This window comes from Myotis davidii, unplaced genomic scaffold (genome assembly GCF_000327345.1).
Source record: "Myotis davidii unplaced genomic scaffold, ASM32734v1 scaffold746, whole genome shotgun sequence".
Lineage (NCBI taxonomy): Eukaryota > Metazoa > Chordata > Mammalia > Chiroptera > Vespertilionidae > Myotis > Myotis davidii.
Window position 1 is genome coordinate 127580 of NW_006297038.1, and position 23589 is coordinate 151168.

A 23589-nucleotide genomic window follows, 5' to 3' on the forward strand; every position below is an offset into this window, starting at 1 on the left:
TGTGTGCATGTGTGAATTTTTTCTTTTCCACCTCAGGCAAGTTTTCTGACAGTATTTCTTTCAGTAGGTTTTCTAATCTTTGTTCCTCTTCCTGTTGTTCTGGCACCCTATTATTCATATGTTTCTTTGTTTCATGTTTTCCCATAACTCCCTTAGGCTCTCCTCCCGTCTTTTAATTTTTTTCTCCAATTGCAGTTCAGTTTGGGTGTGTTTTGCTTCCCTATCCTCTAATTCGCTAATTTGGTACTCCGCTTCTCCTAGTCTACTGTTGAAACTTTCAATGGTGTTTTTTATTGCACCTATATCACTCTTCATTTCTTCTTGGTTCTTGCATAAGTTATTGTTTTTTTTTCATCTGTTTCTTTTTGCTTCTTACATAAGTTGTTGATTTTTTCATCTGTTTCTTCTTGATTGAATTATTTTTTTAAATGATCTGCTGCTTTAGATTAGTTGTGCCATTAACAAATCCTCAATGAATATTTGTCTAATTGTATTGTTGAATTGAAATACTCAAGAGTTGACTGTACATGAAAACAAAGAATTCCATGAAAGATTTAACAAATTCAATAGGTTAAAATTTAAAAGAAGATGGATGAATTAAATACAAAATAATATACTTCATCTTTTCATTCAAGGATAGAAGACTATCTTAAAAATCTCTCCTTTTTATAGACCAGGTGATTAGAACTTACCTTGTTGAAATAATCTTGTTACTGTACAACAAGATCCCCACTGGATTTAAATTTGAACCCATCTGTGCAATACTAATTAAACATTTTTAATACTATTTAAGATAAAAAAGATGTCAGCTTATGTGAAAATACTTTGGTGGTGGAATTCAGTTTGTGAAGAAGCTTTTTGATTGTATATCAATTTTTTTTTCATCCTCCATCATTTACTGGTTTATAACTAATTTTGAACAATCCTTAAGGATAATTTCAATTTATTTAAAGACATACTATTTATAACAATGATAATTTTTACAAACATAATGTATTTATTTAAATACAACCAATTACTTTCATAGCTAAAACAGTTTCCATGAGAAATAAAGTGTAAGCGTGTTAGTGATTAAGGCACAGATTTTGTCTTATGGTATGTTTATTCACTTTTTAGAAGGAAAACAGAAGATAGATAATAACTAAAATTTGTCACTGAGTAAATTAAGCTTTGGGTTTGGCACTTGGATAAGTTGAATTGTTGGTCTCTGGGTGGGTCCTAAGAATTGATTCAATATATAAATTCTGAAACTTTTTATACCTTATCACTTGGAAATGATATAAATGAAAGCTATTAACACTTGGAACACTTAAGTTAGGCTTAAAGAAGCAATCTAGGCAGCCTAGTTGAAATGGTAAGAACAGAAATAGATAAAATTTGCAAAACCCTTCTGGTGGTTTTATCTGCTAAGTGAATAAACCAATAGCTTGCTAAATTTATGAACAGAGGAAATCCCAAATGCAATTTCATGAGTTTCTGGAAATGCATCTTTTAAGAGAATTTTTAAGAGGCATTTTGGAGAATAATGAATGATGATTGAAGAATTAATGTTATAGCTTTTTTTATAGGTTAAGAATGCATTTTGTATACATTTCTTTAATATCAATGTACAATTTGTGTCAAACAGAAAATCTGACACTGAGCTAAGATGAGGATCCTATTTCTCCCAGTACAACTATATGATCACCTTAATATCTATATCTATAACCATATCTGTCTCTATCTCTATCTCTATCTCTATCTCTATCTCTATCTATCTCTATCTATCTAATCTATATCTAATCTATCTATATCTATCTATATAGATAGATAGGTAGATATAATTGATGTCAGAGAGGAAGGGAGAGGGAGAGATCCATAACGACAGAAGGCTCGACCAAATGCTGGAAGTCAGTGCTGGGTAGCTGTGGGGAACCAGCACTGACTGCAGCTGGTGCTGGCACAGTGACCCAGCACTGACTGCTGAGGGGGCTGTGGATAAGGACAGGAGAGAGGCCTGCAGAGGGAGAGGCAGGGTCTGATACACAGCCTCTGTGGCAGCTTTGATCAGCACTTGCCTCTCTCTTTCGCTGGGGGCTTTGCCAGCAGCCATGCCTCTGTTTCTCTCTGACCTCAGTGGGGGCTGCTAATCAGCCCGCCTCTTTGATCAGGCCCAGAGATAGGCCCAGAGATGCTGACTGGCACAGAAACCGACCAATCAGAACCAAATCTGGGTGAAGTGCCAGGAGCCAATGACTGCCTAGGAGGTGGAGCTTTTGACACTGACTGGCATAGAAACTGACCAATCAGAACCTAATCTAGGTGAACTGCCAAGGCAGAAGCGAAGGTGGGGGCTGAGGAAGGGTTTTAAGGGCAACAGCTGTTTGGTGTAAGGTATAAGAAAGCAGTTCAATTTTTTAATGACTGGTTTGGCAGTATAGTGCATATGGCTGGCTATCAGTCCAGACATAGGAATTATGTATTTTTATCTGCCAAGAGTATCCTGCTGCTGAAAAAGGCTTTCCCCCCCATTTAAGCAATCCTATCTTATATAACTATCCATGCTAATAAAAGGGTAATATGCTAATTAGACCGGGTCTACCGGCCATCTTCCAGATGTCTGAATTCCTTCCGGACAAAACCATCTTGATGGGGGCTGAGGCAGAGGCCATTAGGGGTGATCAGGCCAGCAGTAAAGGGCTGTTGGGGTGAGATCAGGCTGGCAGGGGAGGGCTGTTGGGGGAGAGATCAGGTTGGCAGGGGAGAGCCATTGGGAGTGAGATCAGACCAGCAGAAAAGGGCAGTTGGGGGCAACCAGGGCAGCGGGGGAGGGCAGTTGGGAGCGAGGTCAAGCCAGCAGGGGAGGGCCGTTAGGGGCAATATCAGGCTGGCAGGAGAGGGCAGTTAGAGGCAACCAGGGTGGTTGGGGAGGGCAGTTGGGGGTGACCAGGCTGGCAAGAGAGGGCACTTGGGGGTGAGATCAGGCAAGCAGGAGTGGGCAGGGTGCAATCAGGCTGACAGGGGAGCAGTTAGGGGTTGATCAGGCTGTCAGGAGAGTGGTTAGAGGATGATCAGGCTGGCAGGCAAAAGCAGTTAGAGGCAATCAGGCAGGCAGGCAGGTGAGCAGTTGGGAGCCAACAGCTCTGGATTGTGTGAGGGATGTTTGACTGTAGGACATCTCCTGAGGGGTCCCAGATTGGAGAGGATGCAGGTTGGGCTGAGGGACACCCACCCCAGTGCACAAATTTTGTCACCAGGTCTCTAGTATGAATATAGTCAAAGGCTTTAAAATAACTATATGTCTCCAGGAGAACATTAATTTAAATTAGTGATCAAAAACAGTTTTTAAATCATGGTGCTACCCTGACTTAGACCATTTTCATTTACTATGAAATTTTGAATTAATGTAATCTTCCTATCAAAATGGCAGCCTAGGTAAATGCTGTATTTCACCCTCCCACAACCACATCAAAATTACAACTAAACTATAGAGCAATCATTCACAACTGCATAAAATATAGATGAATAGAAGTCCTACAACTAGAAATTTATTAAAGAAACCACATTAAGACTGGTAGAAGGGGCAGAGATGCAGAACAGGCTGGTTCCACAACTACATATGGCAGATAAAAATCAGGAGGGATATATTAGCTATCGAGGTTACTCCTGAGGAAAAAGGGGAGTCCCAGCCCCACATCAGGCTCCCAAGCCCAGGGTTCCAGTGCTAAAAAGAAAAGTCCCCAAAACTTCTGTGTGTAAAAACCAACAGGGATTGTGGCTGAGGGAGATAGAGGCCTGCTAGAGTCCCATACAGTTCCTCTTAAAGGGAGTCCCAGCCCCACATCAGGCTCCCAAGCCCAGGGTTCCAGTGCTAAAAAGAAAAGTCCCCAAAACTTCTGTGTGTAAAAACCAACAGGGATTGTGGCTGAGGGAGATAGAGGCCTGCTAGAGTCCCATACAGTTCCTCTTAAAGGGAGTCCCAGCCCCACATCAGGCTCCCAAGCCCAGGGTTCCAGTGCTAAAAAGAAAAGTCCCCAAAACTTCTGTGTGTAAAAACCAACAGGGATTGTGGCTGAGGGAGATAGAGCCTGCTAGAGTCCCATACAGTTCCTCTTAAAGGGCCTGCACACAGATTTACACTGACTCATTATTTCTGATCCCAGCACTGAGATGGCAGCTTGAAAGGGATCAGGGACATATGTGGAGGAACTAAATTATCTGGCATCAGGGTGAGAGATAGCAGTGCAGATTTCTCAGAGACAAAAGCGCTGGCTGAGGGGATTTTCCTTTTCTGAGCCCTCCCACAGAGCTGGCAGGCAGGTGCCATTTCTGAGTCTCCATCAAACTGGCTCACAGGGTTAACCCTGCTCTAGTGATTCTCTGATATCTTGCCCCACCAAACTTGTGGGCCCACCCAAACTGTTTTCAGTGATTTTTTTTTCTATACGAATGACCTGTCTTGGTTCATGATTTAAACTTTCCTAAAATCTGTCAAACAAGCAGCATCTGGTTATAGCATGCCCCATACCTCTCACTAAGTGGCCCCAGGCCCAGCACTAACAGCAGCTGGCCTTGTTTCACAGGTTGACCTCATCTGGGCACCTCGAAACCCAGCACAAGTAGCAGCCATCCGCAGATCACTTTGTAGCTCATGCTGGGTGGCCCTGAGCAGAACACAGGTAGCAGCTAATCTTGACCTGCATCTCTGAGGAAGCCCCAGAGCCAGCTCATCCAGTGGACAGCTTCATACCACATCAAAACACCACCCAAACACCTCCACAGACATGCTCAAGGGATAGACTCAGTGGGCACCAGAGCCCTGCTGAAGTAATTCATGCCCTTTGGGGTAGGCCACTGCACAGATGATCCCCCACGGTGCTCAATGTTCTCAGCCAGTCCTTGCAGCCAATTGGCTTGGGGGTAAATCCCTCCTATTGATGTGACAACAGCAATCAAGGCTCAACTACAGCAGGAGATTGTACACAGCCCATGGGGGGAGGGAACTGCACCTGGAGTGCCCAGCTTGGGTGATCAGGGAGGCTATGCCACTGGAGCTTACAGGACACCTACTACATAAGGCCACTCCACCAAGTCCATGAGTTCTACCTAATACATAGATACAAATACATAAGAAGGCTGACAGAATGAAGAGACAAACATACCTCACATGAAAGAGTAGAACAAAACTCCAGAAAAAGAACTAAACAAAACGGAGACAAGTAATCTATTAGAGGCACAGTTCAAAGCACTGGTTACAAGCATGCTCAATGAACTTAGGAGAGGAGTAGTTGAATTTGGAGAGAACTTCAATGGCATAAAAAAGGACATGGCAACCATAAAATGGGCATGGAAATCATAAAAAAGAACCAGTCAGAAATGAAGGGTACACTAACTTAAATGAAAAATAATTTATAGGGATTCAACAGAATAGATCAAACTGAGAATCAAATCAGCAAATTTCCAATAAGAAAACAAAAAACATCCAATCAGAATAGTAAAAAGAAAAAGGAATAAAGAAAATGAAGATAGTGTCAGGAGCCTCTGGGACAACTTGAAGTGTACCAACATTTGCATCATAGGGGTGCCAAAAGGAGAAGAGAGAGAGAGCAAACAATTAAAAACCTATTTGAAAAAATAATGACAGAAAACTTCTTTAACCTGGTGAAGGAAATATACATATAATTCCAGGAAGCACAGAGATTCCCAAATAAGATGAATCCAAAAAAGGCCCACACCAAGAAACATCGTGATTAAAACACAGAAGGTTAATTAAAGACAAAGAATCTTAGAAACAACAAAAGAAAAGCAGTTAGTTACCTATAAGGGAACACCCATAAGAATGACAGCTGATTTCTCAACAGAAACTTTGCAGACCAGAAAGGATTGGTGAGAAATATTCAAAGTGATGAAAAGCAAGGACCTAAAGCCAAGATTATTCTCCCAGCAAAGCTATAATTTAGAATCAAAGTACAAATAAATAGCTTCCCAGACAAAGAAAAGGTAAAAGGAGTTTATCACCCCCAAGCCCATATTAGATTAAATGTTAAAGGGTCTTTTTTAAAAAGGAGAAGATTAAAAATATGGACAATAAAACGGCAATAAATATATATCTATCAACAAATAAATGTAAAAAACACAACAAAATAAATGAAGCAGAATAGAAACAGCTTCATAGACGCAGAGAATATTTCGACAGTTTCCAGATGGGAGGGAAGTTGGGGCAATGGGCAAAAATGGTAAAAGGATTAAGAACTATAAATTGGTTATTTCAGAATAGTCATAGGGATGTAAAATACAGCATAGGGAATATACTCAAAAATCCTATATAATAACAGGGTAATATGCAAATAGACTGAACTGCAGAACAACTGAACAACTGATCAAAGAGTAATATGCTAATGATATGCTAAGGCTGCTCAACCACTCCTTATGACATGCAGACAGCGAGCAGTTAACTGTTTTACCAATTGCTATGACGTTCACTGACCACCAGGGGGCAGATGCTCCAACTGGTAGGTTAGCATGCTGCTAGGGTCCAGCTGATCGGGACTGAGCGAGATGGGCCAGACATGCCCTGGAGCCCTCCCGCAGTCCCTCCCTAGCTGGCCAACCCCCCACGTCTCTCCCTGGCTGATAGTGCACCAGTGGGGTCCCTCAGCCTGGCCTGCGCCCTCTCACAATCTGGAGATGTCAGAGAGCTGGTTTCAGCCTCATCCTGCAGACCACTCCTTTTGGGAGGGGGGCAAATGTAGGGCTTATGGCTAGTGAGAGCTGCTGCAGCATCATGAGCCTCTCCCAGTTGGGACTGATTGGGAGCAAGCCCACAGCAGGCACAGTGGGGCCAGGATAAGTGGGAGCAGCAGGTAGGAGCTGCAAGTGGCGTTGGACTGCAGGTTTCAGCCTGATCCCTGCAGGCCACCCAGAGGGACCCCATCCATGCACAAATTCATGCACTGGGCCTCTAGTCCTATCTAATAAAAGACAAAAAGGGTAATTGACCATACCTTCGCTATGCTTCCCATTGGCTAATCAGGGAGATATGCAAATTAACCACCAGCAAAGATGGCATACTAGGCTCCAAGTGGTGGAGCGAAGCCAAACGTACCCGAAGCCACCGAGCAGTGAGGCCTCGTGGCCCCAGGATCAGTGGAGCTGAGAGGCCTCCTGGCCTCGGGATCAGCGGAGCCACAAGGCCTGATGGCTGGGGGGTGGGCTCTGGCCGGAGCCCAGCCAGAGCGAAGGCCTGGGTCCCGGGTGCCAGAGGAAAACTGTTGCCAGCAGCCAAGGGAAGGGAAGGCCTATTGCACGAATCTCTTCACGGAACAGGCCTCTAGTATTCTAATAATATTACATGGTGTCAGATGAGTACTAGATTTATTGGGATGGTCACTTAGTAAGTTATATAATGTCTACACCTGAAACTGATATTATATTGTATGTCAACTGTAATTGAAAAATAAAAACTAATTTAAATTACAAAAAAAGAATTAATGTAACTCAGCCATGGATTTTAGGAATATGATATATAATAAATATAACATAATATGGCTAAATATCATTTCAGCCCCATATTTATAAATTAATGTAAATTTAATGTTGATTTCAAAGTCAGTTTCATATCAAGTGACAATGAAAAGTTTAAAAGCTTGATGTTTAGGTCCCCTCCCAATTCCTCAAGCTCTGATCTTACCTTGTATAAAGAACACATTTTATTTCCCTTTCTTATAATAATATGTATTGCTTCACCTCATTAAGACTACCAGAATTATGAATTCAACCAGATGATGCATCTATTTTTTAAGGAACATGATACTTGATTTACATATGACAGACTGTGGCCTGCCAGCCATATTAAAACCTACAACCTAAAAGGAGCAATCAGGTCAAATGGAAGATGTCATAGAGCCCTTGTTTGAGTCCTGTTGTTTCTCTATTGCTTGACAAGTGGGTGGAAACCACTTTCCTACAATATGCTTCCATAGGATTTTGATTAGTTACACCTCTCTCTCCTTAAAACACTCTCTTCTCTTGGCTTTGAGGGTGTATTCCTTTTACTCTGCCTCTTTTTTCTTTTCCTACTTTCAATTTGTGGATGGTCCTTGAGGTTCATTCCTTGAATATCTGCTCACCTCTCTACTATCTGTTTTAAAGTTATCACCCACTCCAGTAGTTCCAACTATCACCTATTTAAAGGGGACTCCATTAAACTCTGTCTCCAGCCCTGACTTCACTTTCCTGTCTTCAGATGTTTGGTACATGCTACAACTCATATGTCCAGCTATTACCTCTATTCTTCTTGCCTAAAACTGGACATGTCTTATTCCATATCTATTTTCTCACACACCCTGACTCAATTTCCCTGTTTCTGTCAATGTTCACATTTTTTACCTATTTACCATTTATCAAGACTATTGATCTTGACAACAGCTTTGACTCAAACCCTTAAGAAAGAATTCTATTATTTATTAAGAACTTACTATGTGCCAGAAACTGTGAATTATGTCACAGAATCTTCATGATAGTCCCATGAGTTAAGTATTATGATTATTTTACAGGTGAGGATGCTAAGGTTCAGAGAAAGCAAGTTGCTCCAGGGATAAGTTCAGGTCTATCTGAAGCCAAAACCTGGGTGATTAACCAAACTGCAAAGGTAAAAACTCACCTGCTACAGAATTTTAAACCAGTGCAGCTACTGTGGGAAACAGTATGTAGATTCCTCAGATATTAACAATAGATCTACCATATGATCCTGGGTATTTATCTGAAGAAAACAAAAATACTAATTTGAAATATTATAAGAGCCCCTGTGTTTTGCAACATTGCTTACAATAGCCAAGATACGGAAGCAACCTAGGTGTCTACCAATAGATGAATTGATAAAGAAGATATGATCACACACACACACACACACACACACACACACACACACACGCACACACCCCACAATGAAACATTACTCAGACATAAAAAAGAATGAAATCTTGCCATTTGATGGACCTAGAGAATATTATTCTAAGTGAAATAAGTCAGAAAGACAAATACTGTATGAAATCATTCATATGTGGAAACTAAAAAACAAATGAACAAAATGAAATGAAAACAAACTCATAGATACAGAGAATAAATTAATAGTTGCCAGATGGGATGGGTTGGGGAATGCGTGGAAAAGGAGAAGAAGGTTAAGAAGTACCAACTTTCAGTTATAAAATAAGTCACAGGGCCCTGGCTGGTGAGGCTCATAGTTAGAGCATTGTCCATGCACTGAAGGGTTTGATTCCCAGTAAAGTGCATGTACCTGGGTTGCAGGTTCCATCTCCAACCTGGTTGGGGTGCATGTGGGAGGCAATGAATTGATGAGTCTCTCTCATATCGATGTTTCTCTCTCTCTCTCTCCCTCTCCTTCACTCTCTCCCTTCTACTCTCTCTAAGAATCAATGGAAAAAATATCCTTTAGTGAAGATTTTTTTTAAAGTCACTGGGATGTAATGTACAACACAGGGAATATAATCCAAATACTGTAATAACTATGTACGATGACACAGAGTTACTAGACTTGTGGTGGTAATTTTATAAGGTATATGAATTTTAAGTCACTATGTTGTACATCTGAAAGTAATATAATATTGTATGTCAACTATAATTTTTTAAAGACTTCACTGCTTACAAGGCACCAGGCTAATTGTTTAAATAAGAAAAGCAGACCAGATTCAAGAAAAAATAATAAGAGCAGTGCAACCTGTCTCCATTGGGGAAACAACAGGAGTAGAGTGTCCCATAGTGCACAATTCAATTTCAGCCATGAATAAAACCAGTCTTGCCATATCTTTTAACTTTTTAAGAGAAGGCAAATACCTAGATTTTTATTGAAAATCCCAATTTTTAAATGTAGGCAACCTGTCATTTTTTGTTTTACTTCTACAATTTTATTAAAAATTTTAAACATATACAGAAAAATTGAAAAACTTTTACCTTAAGCACTCACATATATATATACCCGTCATCTAGCATCTACTGTTAACTTATTATTATACTTGCTTTTCATATACCTATCCCTCAACCCATCTTCTCAATGTATTTCCAAGTCAGTTGTGGACATCAGGATACTCCCTCTAAATACTCCACAATGTGTATCATTTGAGTTAAATATTAGTTCATAGTATTTTGTTCTTGTTATTTAGGCAAATTTCACAAACAATTAAATGAACAAATGGTAAGTGTACTATTTGATGAATTTTGACATATATATTGACCTGTATAACTCAAATGCCTAATCAAGATATAAAAAATTTTCATCACCTCAGAAAGTTCCTTTGTACCTTTGTCCAGTCATATCCTACCATTCCCTACCGAAATAACCACTGGTATGATTTTTTTTCAACACAGATTAGTTTTCATGTTCTAGGACTTCATATACATAAACCCATACAATATGTACTCTTTTGTACTCAGATAACACTGTTGAGAGTCATTCATATTGTTGGGCAACCTATCAAATTTTAAAAAATTTCTGTGTAGAAGAAAAAATAAAACTCACATTTGCAATCCATGGGTATCAGGATGCAACCTCTGCACTATACTTGAATGCCTCTTCTCTTCTATTTCCCAAGTACCATCAAATTCATGTTCCTTTGAAATATCATATCTGTCTTCTTTTCCCTTTCTCATTGCTACCACTCTGCCATCATTCCATAATAAATTGGTTTAGCAGGGCATTTCAAAAAGTCTTATTTAACATTCAAGGGAACAAGATGATGATGATAAAGGGTTAGATGATGGTTTAGTTAGCTAAATCTAGAACTGATTGGGAAACATTGGCCAGAGTGTAGATTATTGAATTGAGGACAACTCAGAGGGACTCTCCACTAGCGTACCACAGAACTCACTTCTTGATCTTGCACTGTCCAACATTTTTTTCAAGACTTAGATGAAGATAGTCATGGATTTAAAGTTTGAAACTGACACAAAGATAAGGCAGAGAGTAATGTAATGGATACATAACTAAATTTTAAATCTTGATATGCTATAAGGATAGATAAAAACCAAGAAGATAAAATTTAACAAGGATAAAGTGAAAAAATTATATTTAGTTTGTAAAAGTCAATTGCAAAAGTACGTCATAAAAATATTTGTCCTGAAAGAACCCTAAGTGAAAAAATATCTCAAGCACAGTATGAGTCACCAGTATTTTTAGAAGAGCAAAAACAAATAGACCAAAGAAAAAACTAATTATGTAGTCATAGCCCACATTAATAGAGTTGTACAAGGAAATAGCTCTAATTCAAAAGAATGATTTAAAACGTAGGTGTTGGGGTAAGAAAACACTGCTGCAGGATAGAGATATAAATTTGGGATTGTTAGAAAACAGATGGCATTTAGAGCAATGGGACTAGATGAAACCAGAAAGACGTGAGTGTTGACACTGAAAATAGACAAGAGATGTCTGTATAAGTTTGCTAGGGCTGCCATAACAAAATACCACAATCTGGGTAGTTTAAACAGCAGAAATTTATTTTCTTTATTGCTTTTTTATTTCTTTAAAATTTGTATTGGTTTCAGGTGTACAGCTTAGTGGTTAGATAATCATATGCTTTATATAGTGTTCCCCTCAATATTTCCAGTACCCCAAATGGCACCATAGATAGTTATCGCAATATTTTTTTTACTGTATTCCCTGTTTTACTTATATCCCTGTGACTATTTCTATTTTGTAACTACCAATTTGTGCTTCTTAATTCCTTCACCTCTTTCACACAGTCCCCCCAATCTCCCTCTTTTCTGGCAACTACCAGCTTGCTCTGTGTCTATGAGTGTGTTTCAATTTTGTTTATTTTGTTCTTTAGATTCCATGTATAAGTGAAACCATATGGTATTTGTCTTTCTCTAACTGATTTATTTCCTTGAGCACAAAACCCTCTAGGTCTATCCATATTGTTGCAAATGGTAAGATTTCATTCTTTTTTATGGCTGAGTACTATTCCATTGTATATATGTAGCACCACTTTTTTATACATTCATCTATTGATTGGCACTTAGTTGTTTCCATAGCTGGCTATTGTAAATAATTCTGGACTTATTTGGCTAAATCCCCTGAAGTAGAATCACTGGATAACAAGGCAGATTAACAGAAATTTCTTTTCTGACAGTTTTGGAGGCTAGAGGTCCCAAAAGATTGTTTTATCCTGAGGCCTCTTTTCTTGGTTTATAGGTGGCTGCTTTCTCACTATGTCCTCACATGGCCTTACCTCTGTGTATGTGTGCTCTTGGGGTTTCTGTGTGTCCAGATTTCTAATAAGGACATGAGTCACATTGGATTAAGGCCTATCCTAATAGCCTTATTTTGACTTAATCACCTCTTCAAAAACCCTATCTCCAAATACAATCACATTCTGAGGTACTAGGTGTTAGATATTCAGAATATGAACTTGGGCCCTGCTGGTTTGACTCAGTGTATAGAGCATTGACCTGAGGACTGAAGGGTACTGGATTTGATTCTGGTCAAGGGCAAATGGCCAAGTTGTGGGCTTGGTCCCTAGTAGGGTACCTGCAGGAGCCATCTAAGGAATGGTTCTCTCTCAACATTGATATTTCTATCCCCCTCTCCCCTCCTCTCTGAAATCAATACAAATATATTTTTAAAATTAAACTTGGGAGGACACAATTCAGCCCTTACTAAGGTCCTAGAATTGAGCCTTGGTCCCCCACCATTTAGAAGTCAGGAAAAGGAGAAAGAAGGGACAATAGAAAATACTGAGAAATAATAGCCAAATAAGAGAAAACGCAGGAGATATGTATTTCTGGAAGCCTGGAGAAGAAAGAAGTTTCAGAAGGGAGTATTCAGCTATGTCAAATACTGCTGAGAGACGAAGAAAGATGAGAACTGAGAATGACCATTGGATTTGTCAAATATAGGGACCATTGTTGGCCTTAATAATAGCCATTTCAGTTGAGTGGTGGAATTGGAAGTCTGATAAAAGAAAAGGGAAGTGAGGATATAGAGACAACTCTTCTTATGAGTTTTTCTATGAATAAGAATATATTAATGAGAAGCAAGAATTTAAAAATTGCAAGTGCAGAGCCTTTAAAAAGGTGAGATGGTTTGTAATCTAGTTTTTATTCTTGGATAAAAGAAGGAAGGCAAAGCCAATGCATCTGGGTTCATGGAATTGGTGGTGAGAAGATGAGATAATTCTGCTCTGATTGCTGATATCACCACACCTATATTTCTTCTCTACCCATAAAGACTCTGCCTCTTTATTTGGAAAAGAGCACTGGATCTGGGACCAGAAAACGTAGATTCAAGTGCCATCTTCTATTATTATAAGCTGTGTTACTTCAGACAAGTCACTGACCTACTCTGATCCCATTTCCTCATCTATACCCTTAGAACAAAAAAATCTCTCTACATACTTTACATTTTAAAATGCAAAGATAAAAATGAGATATCTCTTAGTAGATCCTACCTTCTCTAAGAAGTTTCCATGACCACTTCAGTCTTTTTGAAACCATTTTCGGTCCTTACTACTCATTTGTTGTCTGATGTTATTACCTAATTCTTCTCAAGTGTGTTATTGTTGATTTGATCACTAAATTATACATTTCTGAAAATCAGGAACTGATTTCTATGTATTATATAGGGGGAGTAGGTGGGACGGACAAAGTGACTAATTCTTTGACCATCTGCTACTTTCCAAGGTGATTAGGTATGATATCTAATTTAATTCGTTCAACAACCTGGAGAAATTGACAGTATTTTATAAATGAGGAATTTGAGTCTCAGAGAGATTAAGCAGCTTCTCCAAAGTCACACAGCTAATAAGTAGTGGAGTCATAATTTGAACTCCAACTCCATGCTCTAACCCTATGCTCTTTTCACTTATGCACACACACACTTATGCAAGGCAATTTTGGCTGCATTTGGATTTTTTACTGAGGCTTTAGTTACCAAGAGGAAATGACATTTTGATTAGAACATACTTTTGCAGTTATAATGCCAAACAAACAGCTTCTGCTTTTCTCATATAAATTTATGATAGTGCTGATTCCTATCCAACTCTCTGGAAATTGGTATTCTTGCTACAAATAAAACTATTTTTATGTCATTAGTTTTTCTTATACCATCATCATAAGGAAATCAGAAATGATGATGAATCATAAATTGCTGACACTCAAAAGGACCTCAGAAAGCTTCTATTCCAACCTTCTTCCTTTTATAGATGAGGAAAGTGTGGCTCAGAGAAGGGAGTTGACTTACCGAATAGCACACAGTGGAAAGTAGCAGAGAGAGAAAACTGGTTCTTTTTCTCCCTATCTCATCTTTAAAGTAATAGCTCCAAGGACCCAAGAATTTTCTACATTTTGTATGGAATTTAAAGGGGTAAGCTTCAAAGCATGCCTTGCTGGGCTAATGTCTGGGAGGCTGGGAGATAAATGTCAAGAAAACCAGGAAGTCCATACTTCTGACATTTACTAGTTTTTAAAAAGGGATTATTTTATTGCTTTAAATTAATACATTTCAAGGTATTAATGTATGAACTCTTGAAAGCAAGTTTACATTTACTTGTTTTAAGGTTTCATCAATGACTTTTTCTTCTCAAAACAGCCCTAAGAAATGGGCAGCTTCAGGTAGATTTTAAGGTTATTTTAAACCCAGCTGTCCTCCCTGGAATATTGGAACAACTCCTCTGATCAATTGCTCCCCTTTCAAGTTTATAAATGATGTGCAGGAAGTATCTTTATGGAAGACTGAACCAAGGGGACATCGAGATGAAGAATGGATGATGCCAAAGGATTCAGTTGCTGCTTTCATCTGTCTCATGAGATGAGCTTCTCCCTGACTGCTTTTTACCTTTGAGGGAAGGCAGATTAACATTGGCTGAAAGAGACTTCTTCCTTAGATAGAATTACCTATGTCCCTGCTGGCTTTACAGCTAGGCAGTGTTTGGGGATGGGGGTGAGCACTTATCAATATAATTGTGAATTTGATAAAGTGCACACCACAGTTCTTCCATAAGGTTAATTATCTCACACATTGTGGTTTACATGGCAGGATTTCATGTCTGGGATTAAGGAGAGTACTATCCACAGATATGCTTGGAGCTGCAAATGCAGTGAGTGGAGTGGAAAAAACAACAGCCAACACAGCAAGTAATACTTGAAAACCTTCTGTTTCATTTGAAAAGCCTCATAAAGATGCAAATAGCTCCCTTGTGTCCTATTTCATGTGTGTGTGTGTGTTTTTTAAATCCTTTCTAAAAGGCAGGATCCAGCCTTTTGAACCTTGGTAATCTGAACCAATTTTCTGATTAGTCATTAAATCAGCAAACAATTATTGAGCATCTACTACATGTTATAATCTGTGTTTGGTGCCAAGAGACTGCAAAGCAGGGTCCAGATGACAAACAGGATGACAAATCTGAGACAATATTAGGTATTCAATCTGAAACCCAGTTCATTGATTTTCACTGATGACCTGCACCAACCTTGGATAAACCCAGTAACAAAGTGTTGCCTTCAGGCTTATATGAAACATGTATTCAAATCCATTCCAAAGAAGCTTACTTTGCTTTACTTAAATATTGACCAACAGTCAAGCATCAAGAACAGCAGCCAAAATGTATTTTTTTCAGTTTTAATCGTTAATATTTTTTCTGAGTTTGAGAATTAATTTTGAAACTGCTCTTAGCTTTTCCCTAGTAATAAATGCACACATAACCAGTGCCTAAAGCAGTCAATGAACTCGAGTCTATTGGATCATTTTCTGTGCAAAGACAGCTGTTCTGTGCCCTACTATTGACCTACTTCCATTTGCCTGAGTATGCCCACTGTGTAGCAGCATACCGAGAAAGGGCTATTTTGAGAGACTGAAGATTTTCTTTTGTTCTTTTAATAAACAAGCTTTGCAAGACAAAAACCAAGGTTACTTCCTGCTTGGGTTTTGTTTTTAGGTCTTCTTGAAGGAAGAATATTGACTCAACTATCTGAAACATGTTCCATCTCCCTGAAGACCATAGAGGCTGGAAGCCGTAGAAAGGTACTGTTAGGAGTCAGGAAGCTAGGCTTATAGTCTTGACTCTGCCTCTAGGTAGCTGTACAGCCTGTAAAAAATAGTTGATTATCTCTGGATTTCAGTTTCCCTTCCTCTAGAATTAGGGAGATAGGATGGAAGTTAAGAGGCAGTTCTTTCACTTACCAGTGGTGTGGATTTGAGATAGTCACTTAACCACTCTTGGTCTTAGTTTCCTTGCCTGAGAAATGGAGATAGTAATGCTACCCACCTCATACTGTTTTATGAGTATTAAATAAGAAAATATATGTAAATTATTGGCACAGCATCTGGCATATAGTACTCGGGAAATAATTTTTTTTAAAAATTCTGGGTTAAATTAAATCATGATGGCCCCTTCTGGCTCTCACTTTCTCAGAGTGCTTAATATCAGTAAAAATTTTAGTATCATTTTAAGTGAATTTTTCTTCAATTTCTCACTATTATAACACTTTTTAACTTAGTATGTTAAATGCCAGAAGCCGGTCCATCCTTGCTGCTTGACACAGTCGCTGCAGGGAAGAAACATCTGCACAGCATATGTTTCAAGGGACCTGGTGTATATAGCATACTGTTCTTAATATGTTTGCTCCCCTTCTTAGTGCTATGTGTCACCTCTCCAAGAAAGGTTGTTTCCCCAGGTTTTACCTTGAGAACCTAAGAGTAGGCAGGTGAGGATTCAAAACCTCATTTCAGATTACTGCCAACTACCCCTTCTGGGTCCAATTGCCTAAAACCATGTGCCAGAAATTTCACAATCAGTGATATTTCTTTGCTCTTGTTTAAAAAATTATCAGGCCCTAGCCAGTTTGGCTCAGTGGATAGAACGTCAGCAGCCTGCGGACTTAAGGGTCCCAGGTTCGATTTCGGTCAAGGGAATGTACCTTGGTTGCGGGCACATCCCCAGTAGGGAAAATGCAGGAGGCAGCTAGTCGATGTTTCTCTCTCATCGATGTTTCTAACTCTCTATCCCTCTTCCTTCCTCTCTGTAAAAATCAATAAAATATATATATTTTTAAAATGCAACACATTAACTTATCAGGTTAAATAATCGTTATAAGGTTAATGAGAACGTTTATTGATTGTCACTCCTTTTCTTTATTTCATAGAATTGTTTCTGAAATTTTTTTTCTCCATGAAACTCAAAAACTAAGAAAGCAAATATTTAATACTTCATATCCACAGAAGAAATACAAAAAGATAGATACCACTGATTCTCACATCAGCTTTTACTTTAGCTCATGAAAGAAAGGAAGAAAGAAAGAAAGAAAGAAAGAGCACGCGTACCAAGGTAGGGAAGCAGCTTGAATAGTGAAAAAGGAACCTCAAGTGCACTTAAAATCAATTTAATACAAGCTGCTCTTTCTCTATTAACTCACCAGACATTCGAAAGAAAGAAAGAAAGAAAGAAAGAAATCCTTTTGCAGAAAAGGATTTACTGCATTTGTCAGGAATCCAAAGACTTTACTATGTAATCTTTCTAAATGTAAGATTGTAGAAATTCACTTTGAACTGTTGCTATGTTTTATCAGTATTCAGTGAGTGGTGTGTGGTTTGGGAGACATTCTTTTTATATATGTGGGGCACAAGATTGAGTCAGGCAAGCCTATAGAACTTCCTAGAGTAAAAATCATCAAAATCTCCAGCACAAACTCAATATCATTGAAAATGCTAAGTTTGTGTGTGTGTGTGTGTGTGTGTGTGTGTGTGTGTGTGTGTGTTTACTGAATTCAGGCTAACATTTCCTATGTAGACCTTTAATAATCAATATGCATAAAATATAAAATAGACTGTGAGAATTAGTTTTTGATATGGAAACTAATTAAAAGTGTTTTGTCCTCTTCAACAAATGGTGCTGGAAAATTGGAAAGCCACATGCAAAATAATGACACTAGACTACACTTTGTCCCTGTGCAAAAAATTTAATTCAAAATGGATCAAAGTTCTAAATATAAGATCTGAAATAATACATTACATACATAGGAGGAAACAGAGATTCTAAACTCATGGACCTTGGTATTAGAGAAAGTTTTATGAACTTGACCCCAAAGGCAAGGGAAGTAAAGGCAAAAATAAATGAGTAGGACTATATCAAATAAAAAGTTTATGCACAGTAAAAGAAACTGCCAACAAAACAAAAATGAAACAAAATGAATCAGAGGTATTTCCAAACAATAGCTTCAACAAGTAGCTAATATCTAAAATATATGAAGAATTCATACAACTCAGCACCAAATAAACAAACAGTGCAATTAAAAAATGGGCAGAGGACTTGGACACTTCTTCCAAGAAGACATACAAATGGCCAACATATTTATGAAAAGATGCTCAACTTCACTAGCTATTAGGGGAATGCAAATCAAAACTATAATGAGATATTACTTCATACCTGTCAGAGTGGCCATTATCAATAAGACAAGTAATAAGTGTGGGAGCGGTTGTGGAGAACAAAGAACCCTCATTCACCTTTGGTGGGAATGTAAACTGGTACAGCCAATATGGAAAACAATATTTAAGTTCCTCAAAAAATTAAGAATAGAGTTACTAAATCCGTCTTCTGGGTATCTATCTAAAAAATGTAAAAACATTTATTCACAAAGATATAGGCACCCCTATGTTGATTGCAGCACTATTTACACTGGCCAAGACATAGAGACAACCACAGTGTCCTTTGATTATTGATTGGATATAGAAGATGTGGTACATATATATTATAGAATACTATGAAATATTACTGAGCCATAACAAAAGGTGAAATACTGCCATTTGTGTTAACATGGATGGACTTTGAGAATATTATGCTAAGTGAAATAACTTAGTCAGAAAAAGTTAAGAACCATATAATTTCACTCATATGTGGGATATAAAACTGAAACTCATAGACACAGACAACAGTATGCTGCTTACCAGAGGGAAGGGGAGGTAGTAAAAGGCATAGGGGAAACAAATATATGGTGATGGAAAACGATTTGACTTTGGGTGGAGGACACACAATGCAACATACAGATTATGTATTATAGAAATTTACACTTGAAACCTCTATATGCTATATACTATATAACTTCATTAACCAATGTCACCCCAATAAATTTAATTAAAATGGGTTTCCCATCTTTCAAGATAGCAGGCGAAAAGAAAACTAAGAAGCTGGATACTAAAGAGAAGAAGCCTGACACTAAGGAGAAGAAACCTGAAGCCAAGAGGAATGATGCTGGCGACAAGGTTAAGAAGACTAAGAAGGGGAAGCCCTACTGCAGCCGAAACCCAGTCCTTGTCAGAGGAATTGGCAGATATTCCCGGTTGGCTATGTATCCCCAAAAGGCCATGTATAAGAGAAGTATTCGGCAGCTAAATCCAGGATTGAAAAAAAAAAAGATAAAATTCTTGCTACTGTCATAAAATCAGTTGGTGGCAACAAGAATGGTGGTACCCAAATGGTTAAACTCTGTAAAATGCCTAGATATTATCCTACTAAAGATGTGCCTCGAAAGCTGTTGAGACATGGCAAGAAACCCTTCAGTCAGCGTGTGAGGAAATTGTGGGCTAGCATCACTCTCAGGACCATTCTGATCATCCTCACTGGGCACCACAGAGGAAAGAGGGTGGTTTTTCTGAAGCAGCTGAGCAGTGGCTTGCCACTTGTGACTGGACCTCTGTCCCTCAATTGAGTTCCTCTGCGTAGAACACATCAGAAATTTGTCATTGCACCTCCACCAAAATTGATTAGCAGTGGTGTGAAAATTCCCAAACATCTCATTGATGCTTACTTCAAGAAGAAGAAGTTGAGCAAGCCCAGACACCAGGAGAGTGAGATCTCCAACACAGAGAAAGAGAAATATGAGATTACAGAGCAGCACAAGGTTGACCAGAAAGCCATGGACTCAAAAATTCTGCCAAAAATCAAAGCTGTTCCTCAGCTTCAGGGTTGTCTCTGCTCTCTGTTTGCTCCCATAATGGGCTTTATCGTCACAAACTGGTGTTCTGAACTTCTTATAAGAACCTGATTAATTAACTGATATGTTAAAATTTTTTAATTAAAATGAGAACATTTCTCTTAAATCAGGCAGTGTTTGAGGCTGGGAGGGTGTAATATAAGTCCCATCATGCTATTCTTTGTTCAAAATACCTCATCTCACTTTTTATGGCCTATAAGATTCTCCATGGTCTACATCACTCTGACTTCTCTCCTTCTTCCCTCCCCCTTACTATCTTGGCTCTAGTTATATAAGCCTTCTTGTGTCTTAAACACATCAAGTATGTTTAAACCTCAAGGCCTTTGCACATGCTTTTTTGTCTGTTTGGAATGCTCCTGCCCTAGATGTCTACATATAGTGTCCTCACAGCCTTCATGATTTCTGCCTATATGGAATCTCATCAGTGAGGCTTTTTCTTTCAGAAATAAAAGAGCAATCCCTCTCCTCTCCAGCACTTCATACAACCACTACTTTGGGTTCCTCCACTCCATAGCATTAAACACCACCTAACACTTATATTGATTATTTTTATGTTATCTGCCTCGCTTCTGTATATAAACTCTATAAGGGAAATGGTTGTATCTGTCTTATTCTCTATTCTATCCCCATGTCTAAAATAGTATTTGACACATAGTAAACCTTCAATAATTAAGTAGTTGTTGAATGAGTGAATGAATGAAATAAAGTTCAACAGCTCTCTATTAAATATGGATTTAATTTAAAGTAATAGACTTATTTTTAAACTTGCTTATTTACGGAAAATTTAAAAGTTGATCTTTTATATGCCACCATGTAACTGTAGACAGGCTATAATAAAACCATTTAAAAGTATCATCTAAACCTAGAAAAATTTTTAAATAAAAGTATCGCCCAGCCGGTGTAGTGCTGTGGTTGAGCATTGACCTATAAACAGGAGGTCACGGTTCAATTCCTGGGCTGGGCACATGCCAGGGTTGCGGGCTTGATCCCCAGTGTGGGGCGTGCAGGAGGCAGCCGATCAGTGATTCTCTCTCATCATTGATGTTTTTATCTCTCTCCCTTCCTCTCTGAAATCAATAAAAAAATATATTTTTAAAAAGTATCATCTAAAAATAAAATAAATAAAAATGTTTTTTGACAAGTGTCTGTGTCCTCTTCTCCATGGGGTTTTCAATATTTTTCTTTGTCAACAAAGTTGAAACAAAAGTGGATAAGTGAGATGGTGGAAGAGCTTGACATGAAAAGATGAGATTTAAGTCTGATGCCAGGAGATCTCATTTTGCCTAACTAGGTTAGTATTGTTTCATCTCCTGAAAGAACAAGCTGTTTGATAATTGTTTTTAATCTATTGCTGAAGAGCCTCTTGCTCATGTTAATGTTTGTGAAGAAAGGATAGTCAGATCCAGTTTAGATACAGCTGTTTCTTGATTTTCACTTGGCTTTGGTAGCACTATCTATTGCACTGTGGCAAAACTGATGGAAGCAGTAATTTTAAATGTCCATGTGTGGAGGTGCAAAGTTGGGTTGTCTCTTTAAACTGTACTCACATGTAGTAACATTGCCAAAAGTTTTGTCTCTTTACCACATTTTTATCTTCTATTACAGATACTGAGCTAGTGATAGTTTAGAAAGTAATTGTCAACCTTGCAAGAAGACTCAATTTGCATTTTCAAATAATGCTGTCTTAATTTTCACAACACCAGTTTGTTTATTGTTTCCATTGTGAACCATTTTTGTTCACCAGCTCATAAACCCATACTCACATTCTTGAGCTATATAATAAGGACAGATCATTCTCTATATATGAAAGGAAAAGTACAATTTCCCTTTAAAGCCAGTAGAAACTCCAGAAATGTGAATGTAGTAGGAGTGATAGGAAAGATGGCCTCGTGTGAATTAGCTTCTCAAGTTAATAGTGTACAAATGCAGTAAGTAATAATTTTATTGAGTCAGAACACAACTGAACATCATGTTCAAATGCAGACATTGCATTTTAGGAGTGACATTGGGAGAATATACCTAGGAAAGTGACCAAGCTAAGGAGAGGTCTAGAAACCAGGACAGACAAGAAAGAGTTGAAGTAACTGTATGTTTAGCCTGGATAAAAGAAGACTAAACTAACCCATTCTGACTCTTAAAAGATTTGACCCTGAAAGAAGTAGTGCACTTAGTTTGTTTTATTCCAAAGGAAAACTCTAGGATAAATAGATGGAAATAAAAAGAAGGCACATTTCAGATGAACAGTATAAATAAAGAAAACTCATAAAAATGAAAACTAACCAAAAGTAGACCACATTTACTTAGAAAGTATAGAGTTCTTCCTGGACATACTTAAGTGGTCTGAGCCTCTGATAGGGATCCTGTAGAAAGGATGCTTGCAGGAATAAGAGACAGGTCAGTTAATCTCCAAAGTTATTCCTTTCTCACTCTAAAATCATTTTTTCTATGATTCAAGTCAAAAACTAGGAAAATAAAAGAATATACCTTTATTCAATCATACATCCAAGCACCCATTCATTAATTCATTTAACATATACTTACTCACTGTTATGTGCCAGGTACTGTATTAAATACAAGAAATATAAGACTCAGAAATGTAGGATACAGAAATGTAAACAGATGATTACAGTGTAGGATGATGCATGCAAAGGCAGATGTATGTACAGGTAACAGAAAGAGTTATGGAGATGCTATAGGGAAGTAAAACTAGGAAGATTTGGTGAGGAGAAAATTATGCCTGAGCAGAGTTTTAAAGGATGAATTAGAGTTTTCTGGGAAGATAAAGTTAATGTAGAAAGACTATCCTATCTAATAAAAGAGAAACATGGTAATTAACATACGACCACTACCCTTCCCATTGGCTAATCAGGGAAATATGCAAATTAACTGCCAGCCAAGATGGCGGCTGGAAGCCAGGCAGCTTGAAAGTAACATGAGACTTGCTTGCTTCAGTGACAGAGGACTCCAACGTTCCCTGCCTGCCGCTGCAGACCTCTGAGCTGCAACTCTAAGCAACTATGTTACAAATATAGAAGCTAAACAAAACCCCAGAAACCTGCTTTAGTCGCCAGGCTTCAGCCAACAGGATCACAACATTGTAAACAAAGGCCAGAAACCTACTTTCAGCAGCGTAGGCCTAAGAACTGGAGCCAAGCCTCAAAGCTAAAGCTGGCCCAGAATAAAAAAAGAAAAAAAGGAGCGGCTGGGAGCTTCAGTCACCCCCAGCCTGAAAACAGCCCTCAGCCCCTCACACAGACTGGGCAGGCACCCCACTGGGGACCCCCACCCTGAAGGGGGTGTGACCAGCCGCAAACAGCCATCATCCCCTCATCCAGGCTGGCCAAGCACCCCAGCAGGACTTCCTGCCCACCCTGAAGGTGCTGTGCCCTGCCTGAAAACGGGCCTCAGCCCCTCACCTATGATAGCCACACTCCCATGGGGTGAGGGGCCCCGCAGGGGGCTTTACTGGCCTGCAAACAGCCATCAGCCCCACACCCAGGCTGGCCAAGCACCCCAGCATGACTCCCACCCTGATCCAGGACAACCTTCAGGGCAAACAAGCTGGCCCCCACCCGTACACCAGGCTTCTATCCTATAGTAAAAGGGTAATATCCA

At 38.8% G+C, this 23589-nt stretch overlaps 1 pseudogene; it reads left to right on the forward strand.

Annotated features, from left to right (window-relative positions):
* Window positions 1–20006, forward strand: part of LOC102751747 — a 31183-nt pseudogene extending 11177 nt beyond the window's left edge.
* The last annotated feature ends 3583 nt before the right edge of the window (window positions 20007–23589 follow it).